This window comes from Sapajus apella, unplaced genomic scaffold (assembly GCF_009761245.1).
Source record: "Sapajus apella isolate SASKATOON/1434 unplaced genomic scaffold, GSC_monkey_1.0 scaffold7, whole genome shotgun sequence".
NCBI lineage: Eukaryota > Metazoa > Chordata > Mammalia > Primates > Cebidae > Sapajus > Sapajus apella.
The window spans coordinates 38,182,186-38,191,860 of record NW_022436947.1 but is presented as its reverse complement, the minus strand read 5'-3'; the positions used below and the strand labels follow the sequence as shown (position 1 = coordinate 38,191,860).

General features: G+C 39.7%; 1 non-coding gene and 1 pseudogene across 2 annotated transcripts; both read left to right on the top strand.

Moving 5' to 3' along the window:
* Nucleotides 1-3,416: 3,416 nt before the first annotated feature.
* LOC116550479 lies at nt 3,417-3,522 on the top strand. The gene has a single exon (XR_004268441.1). It is a non-coding gene; the product is annotated as a small nucleolar RNA U13 (small nucleolar RNA).
* Nucleotides 3,523-7,457: 3,935 nt separating this feature from the next.
* Nucleotides 7,458-8,004, top strand: LOC116550381 (annotated as a pseudogene). Its single transcript, XR_004268371.1, has one exon. The product of XR_004268371.1 is annotated as a 40S ribosomal protein S18 pseudogene (transcript).
* The last annotated feature ends 1,671 nt before the right edge of the window (nt 8,005-9,675 follow it).

The following is a 9,675-nucleotide window of genomic DNA, read 5'->3' as shown; positions in this document are numbered from 1 at the left end:
TTTACTGTTAAAATTTTCATGTTTCCTTGGTTACTAGGTTGCCGTTTGCTCCTAAACCTCTCTCTCACGCGTATGAAATTGGTGACAGGGATTAGGAAATGAATTTTTTTGATGATCTTATTGCTACTATAGTTAAGAATCAGCACTGTTGATAAGCAAAAGGGGACTTAGGGAATCATAGTTCAATTTATTTTATTTTACAAATGAGAAAACCAAGTCCGGAAAGGTAAGCAACTTGTCTAAAGTCACAGAGCCAGTTGATGCCAGGGCTGCCTCAAGAATCCAGGCCTCTTAACTCTGAGTCAAGTACTAAATACATGACTCTTGCTGGCCTTTTTTCTTCTTCTTTTTTTTTTAATGCCTGAAATTCTTTACCCTCTTGAGACTGAGCATAACATTTGGCCAACTGGCTGTAAATATCAGGCTTTTCTCTTAAGTGACAAAGTTTTGATACTATCAAAGAACACCCGGACAGGAAACCGTACTGTCTGCTCCCAGGGGTGGACACAGATTAGATGGACATTTGGAAAACTGGAGGCCCTGAAGAGAAAGGTGACACATTACAGGGTTTAGGTTGCCATTAATAGTAAGCATTCTGATGGCATGCTGCTTCCACTCAGGGAATAGAGGTATCACTTTCCCATGGGGCTCTAATTTATCTCATAGTCTCTCTTCTAGCAGACCCAGAGATGGATATTGACTAAAAAGACAGCCATGCTGATTGTCTTTTTAAAGAAAAATTTTGTGGTGGAGGAGGTAGTCTCTTTTAAAATCTGGAATAGACGTAGATTTTTGAGAATGAAGAGGTTTTAAATTAAACATAGTTCAAAAAATTAAACATAAGATGGAAACTAATGGAATCCTTCATAAAATCCTTAAAAGATTACCTATGGGTGAGGCTTTGTGGCTCACGCCTGTAATCCCAGCACTTTGGGAGGCCGAGGCTGGTGAATCACGAGGTCAGGAGTTCAAGACCAGCCTGGCTAAGTTGGTGAAACCCTGTCTCTACTAAAAATCCAAGACTATCTGGGCGTGGTGGTGCATGTGTGTAGTCCCAGCTACTCGGAAGGGAGGCTGAGGCAGCAGAATCACTTGAAACTTGGGGGGCAAAAGTTGCAGTGAGCTGAGATTCTGCCACTGCACTGCAGCTTAGATGACAGAGTGAGACTCTGTCTCAAAAAAAAAAAAAAAAAAAAAGATTACCTATGAATCTCAATATTTCCACAGAAAATAACAGGTTTTAAGGGTACTGAGCCATGGGAATTTTGGTGATGAACTGCTTGGATCAAAAGGGGCTAGTTTCAGTTTCTCCAAAGTCATCTATATTATTAGCATTCATGTAAAGAAAGGTTCAGAGGTTTAATTTTTTTTGGGGGGGGGGCACAGTAAAATCTTTTTTAAAACAATTTTCTATCATATGGTAATTCTTTTATACCTCATGTGAAGTCATGCTTCTTTTTTATACTGTGATTCATGGTAAGATAAATAAAAAATAAACCATGATTGAAATTTTTAAAAAGAAGCTGCTTAACGAAGATCTTTAAGTAGCTAATGAGTCAGTGTGTATTCACAGAACTTTGATCAATGCTAGCAGGGACTATTTTGTGCACAGAACAAAGACACCAAAGAGATAGCCACTGGGCAGAGGCTGGAGGGAGGGAAGAGGCTCCTGTGGAGCACTGGAATCAGGAAAAATTTCCCAGCCCTCATTATCAAAGCTGGCTGGAGGGAACAGCAGTGAAAAAAGCAACATGCAGAGCCACAAAAAGGTGAAAAATCCAGTAAATGTAATGTTCTTAGGAAGGAGACACATCCTTCATGTATGATCACCCACAATATATTTTCAAAGTAAAATCCTAACAAAGAAAATAAGTTCTTTGGATTTAACAGCCATAGGACAGCTGGCATTTCCCACCTCCGCCCACAACTGACACTCTCCAGAGGGACACCAGAATCCCCTGAATTTGAGCATTATATCTTACAACAAAATATTTAATCAAATTTATTTTCCTAGAGGGCATTCAAAAGAGCACACTAACCCATCACTTTCAAGACGGTAATTTATGTACTTAGTTTTTGCTTATTCAGGACCCTCGATTGGCTGACTTGGTTCCTCCAGGAATTGCCCCTCCAGAGGTGGTGATAGTCAGTCTTCTGTGGAGGGAATTGCTGGGACAGCATTCAGCTTCAGTCAAGGCAGTTTTCAGGGAAAGTGGGAGCTGGCGTCTGGCTGCCAAGATTTTAATGAATTGCTTCAGATATCCTCTCTGGGGGCTTCCACTGTGTTTAGAAATTTGAGGGAAAAAAAAGTCTATGCACAGAACACATGGTAGTTGGACATTAAAAATCTGCCACACACACAAATATCTGTCATACATTTATTTTAAAATGGCTCAGTGCTACTCATGAAATTCACAAAGGATTTCAGGAAGTCAGTGTGTATATTTTAATGAAAATATTTCTGTAATAGATAGTATTTATTTTTTGTCATCAATTTCCTTGTGGAATTAAGTCATATGATTGTTTGCAAAAAAAAAAAAAAAAAAAGCCAAGTTTAATTTTAGTACATTTTTTTCCTGAAACCAGTTAATGGAAGTTTCTTATTGTAGAGAAAAGGACAGTCATTTAAAAGGTAAAAATAACACTTTTCATTAAGCTTCTCCTGTTATTTGACTGTGGCATAATTCAGCCAGTTTTGCAGAATTAAATTCATACAGCACAAGGCCAATAAGTGCAGTTAATTTCATTAGGGGTTTGCAGTACAGTGGGGAAAATGCAATCTAATTTAATGCCTTTGCATCTTCTAATTCAGTATTTTAAATCAAACTTACCCATGTCGCTAAAGTTTGCCTACAGCACAATTGGATATGATAGTTCCTTACATTGGCGGGCTGGTGGGGACTTCATGAGGCTCTGGAAATACCAGTCCTTCTGATAACATTTATGATTTAAAAAAAATTTTTTTGGGCCAGGCACAGTGGCTCATGCCTGTAATTCCAACACTTTGGGAGGCCCTGGTGGGAAGATCAGTTGAGCCCAGGAATTCAACACTAGCCTGCCAAGATAGTGACACCCTGTCTCTACAAAAAAAATTAAAAAATTAGCTGAGTGTGGTGGTACACACCTGTAGCCCCAGCTACTCTGGAGGCTGAGGTGGGAGGATTGCTTGAGCCCAGGAGGTGGAGGTTGCAGTTAGCTGTGATTGTGCCATTGCACTCCAGCCTGGGTGACAAAAAGAAACCCTGTCTTAAAAAAATTTTTTTTTCATTTTGAAACAGTCACAAACTTACAGAAAAGTTGGGAGTTTGATAGAGCCAACATTTTTCTCTGAACTATTTTAGAGTGATTGCTGATCTGATGTCCCATTACTCCCAGATACTTTAGGATGTATTTTGTACAAACAGGAACATTCTCCGATGCTTTTGTAGTTCGTAAGTGTGATGATTGGGTGTTCATGTGCTCATGTGTGACATGTGCCACCCTCGAATCTTGGTACAATGTTGGGACATTACCCATCTGACATGAAAAACTATTAAAAAAATTCTTTGTGAATTTCCCTCCACAGTCCTCCTATATAACCACAGTACAAACATCAAAATCAGGGAATTAACCTTGATTCAGTACTACCATCTAATCCTCAGACCCCTTCCCTTGTGGGAAAAAAACCCAGGACAGGATAATGTGGAACATTTGGCTGCCATGTCTCTTTAGTCTCCTTTCTGGAATGGTTCTTCAGTCTTTCAGTGGCTTTCATGACCTTGACACTTTCAGAGATTACAGTTGAGTTATTTTGTAGAGTGTCCTTCAATTGGCTTTGTCTGCTATTTCCTCATGATTAGAGTAAATGGAAGTGGTTGTATCCTATCCATTTGTCCTATTACTGATGATATTCACTTAATTAAAGTGGTATATAGCAGGCCGGGTGTGGTGGCTTACGCCTGTCATCCCAGCACTTTGGGAGGTCGAGGTGGGTGGATCATGAGGTCAGGAGATCAAGACCATCCTGACTAACATGGTGAAACACCGTCTCTAACTAAAATACAAAGAATTAGCCAGGGGTGGTGGCATGTGCCTATCATCCCAGCTACTCGGGAGGCTGAGGGAGGAGAATCGCTTGTACCTAGGAGGCAGAGGTTGAGATCACGCCACTGCACTCCAGCCTGAGAGACAGAGTGAGACTCTGTCTCAAAAAACAAGATATATAGCAGGCTTAATAAGTATTTTGTGGGATAGTATTCGGAAACTAGATATCCTGTTCCTCAAAGTTGCAATGTATGTTTACATGTATTTTTAATACATATATTACATGTATTTTAATACATATATATCTATATATGTACAGATATATATGCATATACATATATATGCATCTGTATTCCTACGGACTCGTTTTCCATTTTAATAGGTTATACTTCTTTATTATCATTCTGTATTTTGATGTTCAAATTGTCTCAGATTTGGCCAGCTGGAACCTCCCTCATGTAACTGCCCAGTGGGTTCATTTTGTCCTGTCCAGATAGAGCCAATTTATTGAGACAGAAGAATTGCAATAAATAATTTAACTCATGCAGAGCCTGCTGAACAGAAAACCAGAGTTTTATTATTATTCAATCAGTCTCCCTGATAATTCAGGGACTTGAGTTTTTTAGGGATAATTTGGCGGGTAGGGGAACAGGGAGTGGGGTGTGCTGCTTGGTCAAGTTGGATGAAATCATAGGGAGTCCTCTTGTGCAGAGTCAGTTCCTGGGTGGGGGCCACAAAACCAGATGAGTCAGTTTATTGATCTGGGTAGGACCAGCTAATCTATGGAGTACAAGGTCTGAAAAAAACCTCAAACACCAATATTGGGTTTTCTAATACTAATGTTATCTATAGGAGCAACTGGGGAGGTTAGTGATCTTGGGGTCTCTAGGACATGACTCTTAAACCATAATTTCTGATCTTGTATCTAACTTGTTAGTCCTACTAAGGCAGTCTGGTCCCTAGGCAAGAAGGGGGTTTGTTTTGGGAAAAGGCTGTTATCATCTTTGTTTCAAAGTTAGATAAGTTCTTCCCAAAGTTAGTTCGTCCTACATCCAGGAATGAACAAGGACAGCTTGGAGTTTTGAAACAAGATGGAGTTGGTTAAGTCAGATCTCTTTCACTGTCATAATTTTCTCACTGTTATAAATTTTGCAACAGGGGTTTCATTCACACTGGCTCCTGTGTCCTTCTGACATGTCCTCATGGTTCTTTGAGCATGTTCCTGCTTTCTGGCACTGCAAGGTGTTCCAGGTTCATCTTTCTTTGTGCCAGGTGTGTTGACTGATATAGGGGCATCGCTGCTCCCAGATGTTCAGTGGACAGAACTAGAGAATATTTGTGTGTATGTGCATATACACATTTGCATATATATTATGATATCTACCCCTTTATCTCCTTATCACCATCTATGTATTAAAAACTATGTTTACCTCAATACTTACAATTCCAATCCAACACTACAGAGTTTTAGCTTTTTTGTGTGTGACTCTTTTGCCTGCCAGTGAGAGACGTGGCTCACATTATTTTTAATATATTCACTTAAATAATTCAGTCTTGTCTTAACTGCCACTCACGTCCCTGTGCAGATGCCCTCTCTAAGCCACTTGAAATCTGATACCCCAGGCTGGACAACCACTCCTTGCCCACCCATCCACCCACATGGCCCACACAGCCGTCCTTCTCACCCTACTTAGACTCTTACATCTCATGCTAGGTGACCATTCCCTGGTCCCCACACCATCCCCCAAGGTTAACCCCTTCTTCTTGCTTGAGTTCTGACATCCAAATTTTGGTCACCTTGCTCCAACCCCCTGTGCAGAGGCTTGCTTTTCTTTGTCTAATCTGGTAGTTTTATGATGGAATCGTTTAGAACAGGAAAGGGAGGGAATAAAGGGTGAAAAGTAGGAAGGAGAAGGAGGAAGGGGGAAGAACATTTGGAAATCACAAGATTAAGTTTCTGTTTGAAAATGATACAGCTTTAATAAGAGAAGAGTCAAAGAAGCCACTTAAAATGGAGTGTTTTTTGATTGATAGAGAATATAACATCCTTTCTTTCTTGATCATTACAAATAATATTAAAATCCATGTATTCATTTATCCTATGAGTTATCATAGATGGCAACATAACTTTTATATGATTATGTATTTCTCAGATGATCTCTTTGTATTTTGTATATTCCATTGTTCCATTTGAGATACAGTAATTCCACACAATTAATAATATTTGTTCAACAAATATTATTGATTTGTTCAACAAAATTTTAAAAGGAACTTGGTAGAGCATTCCTGCTCTCAGAAATGTTTAGTACTCTATTTTCACCTCCATTCCCTATTCCTTTGATTAAATCAGATATAGTTCCTTTAGAATATCTGAATTGTTGTCTAGCTCATCTTGTTAAATGGCAGCTCTTTCTTTCCTGCCAAGTCATAGGGCTATCATTCCATAGAACATTTCCTTAAAAAAATCTGTGCCAGTCTTCTTTTCAAATTTCAGGATGAGTGCTACCACTCTTATATAAATAATAACCAAGCAGATTTAAAGAGTTATTCTATTAATCATTGCTAAACTCAGTGTCAGATTTATAAGAAAAAAAATAAAAACAATATATTACTTTGTGACCAGCCTGACTAACATGGCGAAACTCTGTCTCTACTAAAAAATACAAAAATTAATGGGGCATGGTGGCGTGCACCTGTAATCCCAGCTATTCAGGTCGCTGCTGCAGGAGAATCGCTTGAACCTAGGAGGCGGAGGTTACAGTGAGCCCAGATAGTGCCACTGCACTCAAGCCTGGGTGACTGAGCGAGATCCTGTCTCAAAAAAATAAAAAACAAAAAACAAAAACCAACAATATATGATGGCCCTGAGCATGTAGCCATCTATGTAACTACACAGGACAAAAATTAGCATAAGTTGTCCAGAAGATGGTCCCTTAAAGGCTGAACAATAATTTTATAGTCAAAATCAGAGTGAAGATACATTTTAAAAAATTAAGCTAGCTTTTAAAATTGAAAACTAACATGTGCCTAAGGTTAAACAAAACAAAACAAAGCAAAAACAACCTTCACTGAGTTACAGTTCCCACAGAAAACTATTGGTAACAGTTGGGAGTTGGGATAGTCTTTGGAATTCCATTTGTAACTGATAAGAAATAGGACTATGTCACATATACCAAGATGTCCAGGAAGAAGGAAAAAAGAGAAAAAAAAGTAGAAATAGGACTATGTCTTCTATTTTAAAACATATCTAAATAAAACTGTTAGATGAAGAAAATAAGTAGGGTTTCAATGTGTTTCATTTTTAGTATGGAATTAAAAACGACTATGAAATGACTGCAAAGACATCTCTATTATAACGGCACTTGGAATTGGTGATTCAGGAATTATTCATCTTGAATATCTTATGGAGTTTTAAAAATTCTTTAATACGCTCTTCCACAGGAGGCTCACACGCCACCGCTTGTGCTGCCGCCATGTCTCTAGTGATCCCTGAAAAGTTCCAGCATATTTTGTGAGTACTCAACACCAACATCGATGGGCGGTGGAAAATAGCCTTTGCCATCACTGCCATTAAGGGTGTGGGCCGAAGATACGCTCGTGGTGTTGAGGAAAGCAGACACTGACTTCACCAAGAGGGCAGGAGAACTCACTGAGGATGAGGTGGAACGTGTGATCACCATTATGCAGAATCCACACCAATATAAGATCCCAGACTGGTTCTTAAACAGACGGAAGGATGTAAAGGATGGAAAATATAGCCAGGTCCTAGCCAATGGTCTGGACAACAAGCTCTGTGAAGACCTGGAGCGACTGAAGAAGATATGGGCCCATAGAGGGCTTCGCCACTTCTGGGGCCTTCATGTCCACGGCCAGCACACCAAGACCACTGGCCGCCGTGGCCGCACCGTGGGTGTATCCAAGAAGAAATAAGTCTGTAGGCCTTGTCTGTTAATAAATAGTTTATATACCGAAAAAAAAAAATTCTTTAATACTATGCCTGAAATTATACTAAGTAAAACACTGAAAAATTAGCAAACATACATAAAGTAGAGCACCTTGATTTAGGATGCCTATTTATTAGGATAAATAGGCATGTTTTGGAGGTATGTACACACAGTAGGTATGTTTTGGAGGACTCATATTGCTTTACCCTCTTCCCTACTGCATCTTGGTGAGGTCTCTGGAGCAAATCAACACAGGTTTAAAACTCAGTAATCCAGTCACAAAGAGAAAGAAAGAAAACACCCCCCATTTAAAGCACCAGGTAGCTAGACCAGTGCTTCCTAAACTGCAGTGTGCACAAGAATTATCATCTTGCAGATTCTGACTCACTGCATTACTTCATCTCTTTTCTTGCCTTGTGCTGGCATCTCTACTATAGTGTAAGCACCTTTATCTCCTCCCTTTAGTTTACTGGTTCTCTGTGGTTTGCTACTAGAACTTGGGACCCATGGCATGGTTCAAATTTCTAAAATCAGTATTCACCTCCATTTTAGATTTCTCTCCAGATAGAGCCCTTTAGCGCTGGTATATCTTCAAAGCTAGCCCTTCCATGCATATCCTCACCTGATCCTCTCTATGGTGGACAGTAAGGCAACAATACAAAGGTGGAAATATCCTCACATTCAGTAGCAGAATGTTGCATTCAAAATGTCATCTGTGGACCAGCAGCCTTTGTGACCTGGAAACTTGATAAAATGTAGACTCTTTAGCACCACCTCACCCTGCTGAATTGGAATCTACCTTTTATCAAGATCTTTAGGTGATTTGAATGCTCATTCAAGTTTGAAAATCGTGGGCCAGGCGTGGTGGCTCACACCTGTAATCCCAGCATTTTGGGAGGCCAAGGTGGGCGGATCGTGAGGTCAGGAATTTGAGGTGGACCTGACCAACGTGGTGAAACCCTATCTCTACTGAAAATAGAAAAATTAGTTGGGCATGGTGGTGCATGCCTGTAATCCCAGCTACTCAGGAGGCTGAGGCAGGAAAATTGCTTGAACCAGGGAGGCAGAGGTTGCAGTGAGCTGAGGTTGTGCCACTGGATTCCAGCCTGGGCGACAGAGCAAGATTCCATCTTAAAAAAGAAGTTCAAAAATCCCTGATTTAAGATGCTTTTAACACAAATAACAGAAAACCCAACTCAAACTGCCTTACATAATACATAGAATGACTTTCAGGTGATCTAATCCAGAGGTCCTTAGGTTATCAGGCCTCTGGAACCAACTCTTTTTGCTTACCTGAGCTTTTTCCTGTAAGCCTACTCCCTCAATATAACTTAATATTATGTTAATAAAACAATACAAAATATAGAATGTGTTCTAATAAGTGTTCAAACAAAAACATATTATCATAGTGCTCTTTGGCCTGTGTCCTAAATTTTGAAATGATCACTCCTTAAAATTGAAGCCCTTGGTTGCAAGTAAAGGTCTGACTCAATATCATTTAAACAATAGGAAATTCATCATCTGTAATATCAGAAAGGGCAGAGGATGGCTCCAAAAATAATATACCAAGGTTCCTCTTCTCTGCAGTCCTCTGGACTCTCCCTGACTCCAATGCCTCAATTTTAAGTGTGCTAGTTAGATGGCTAAAATTCCAGCAATCATATCCAGGCCTCAAAATACCTAAAGACTGAAAGGGTCCATCTATTCC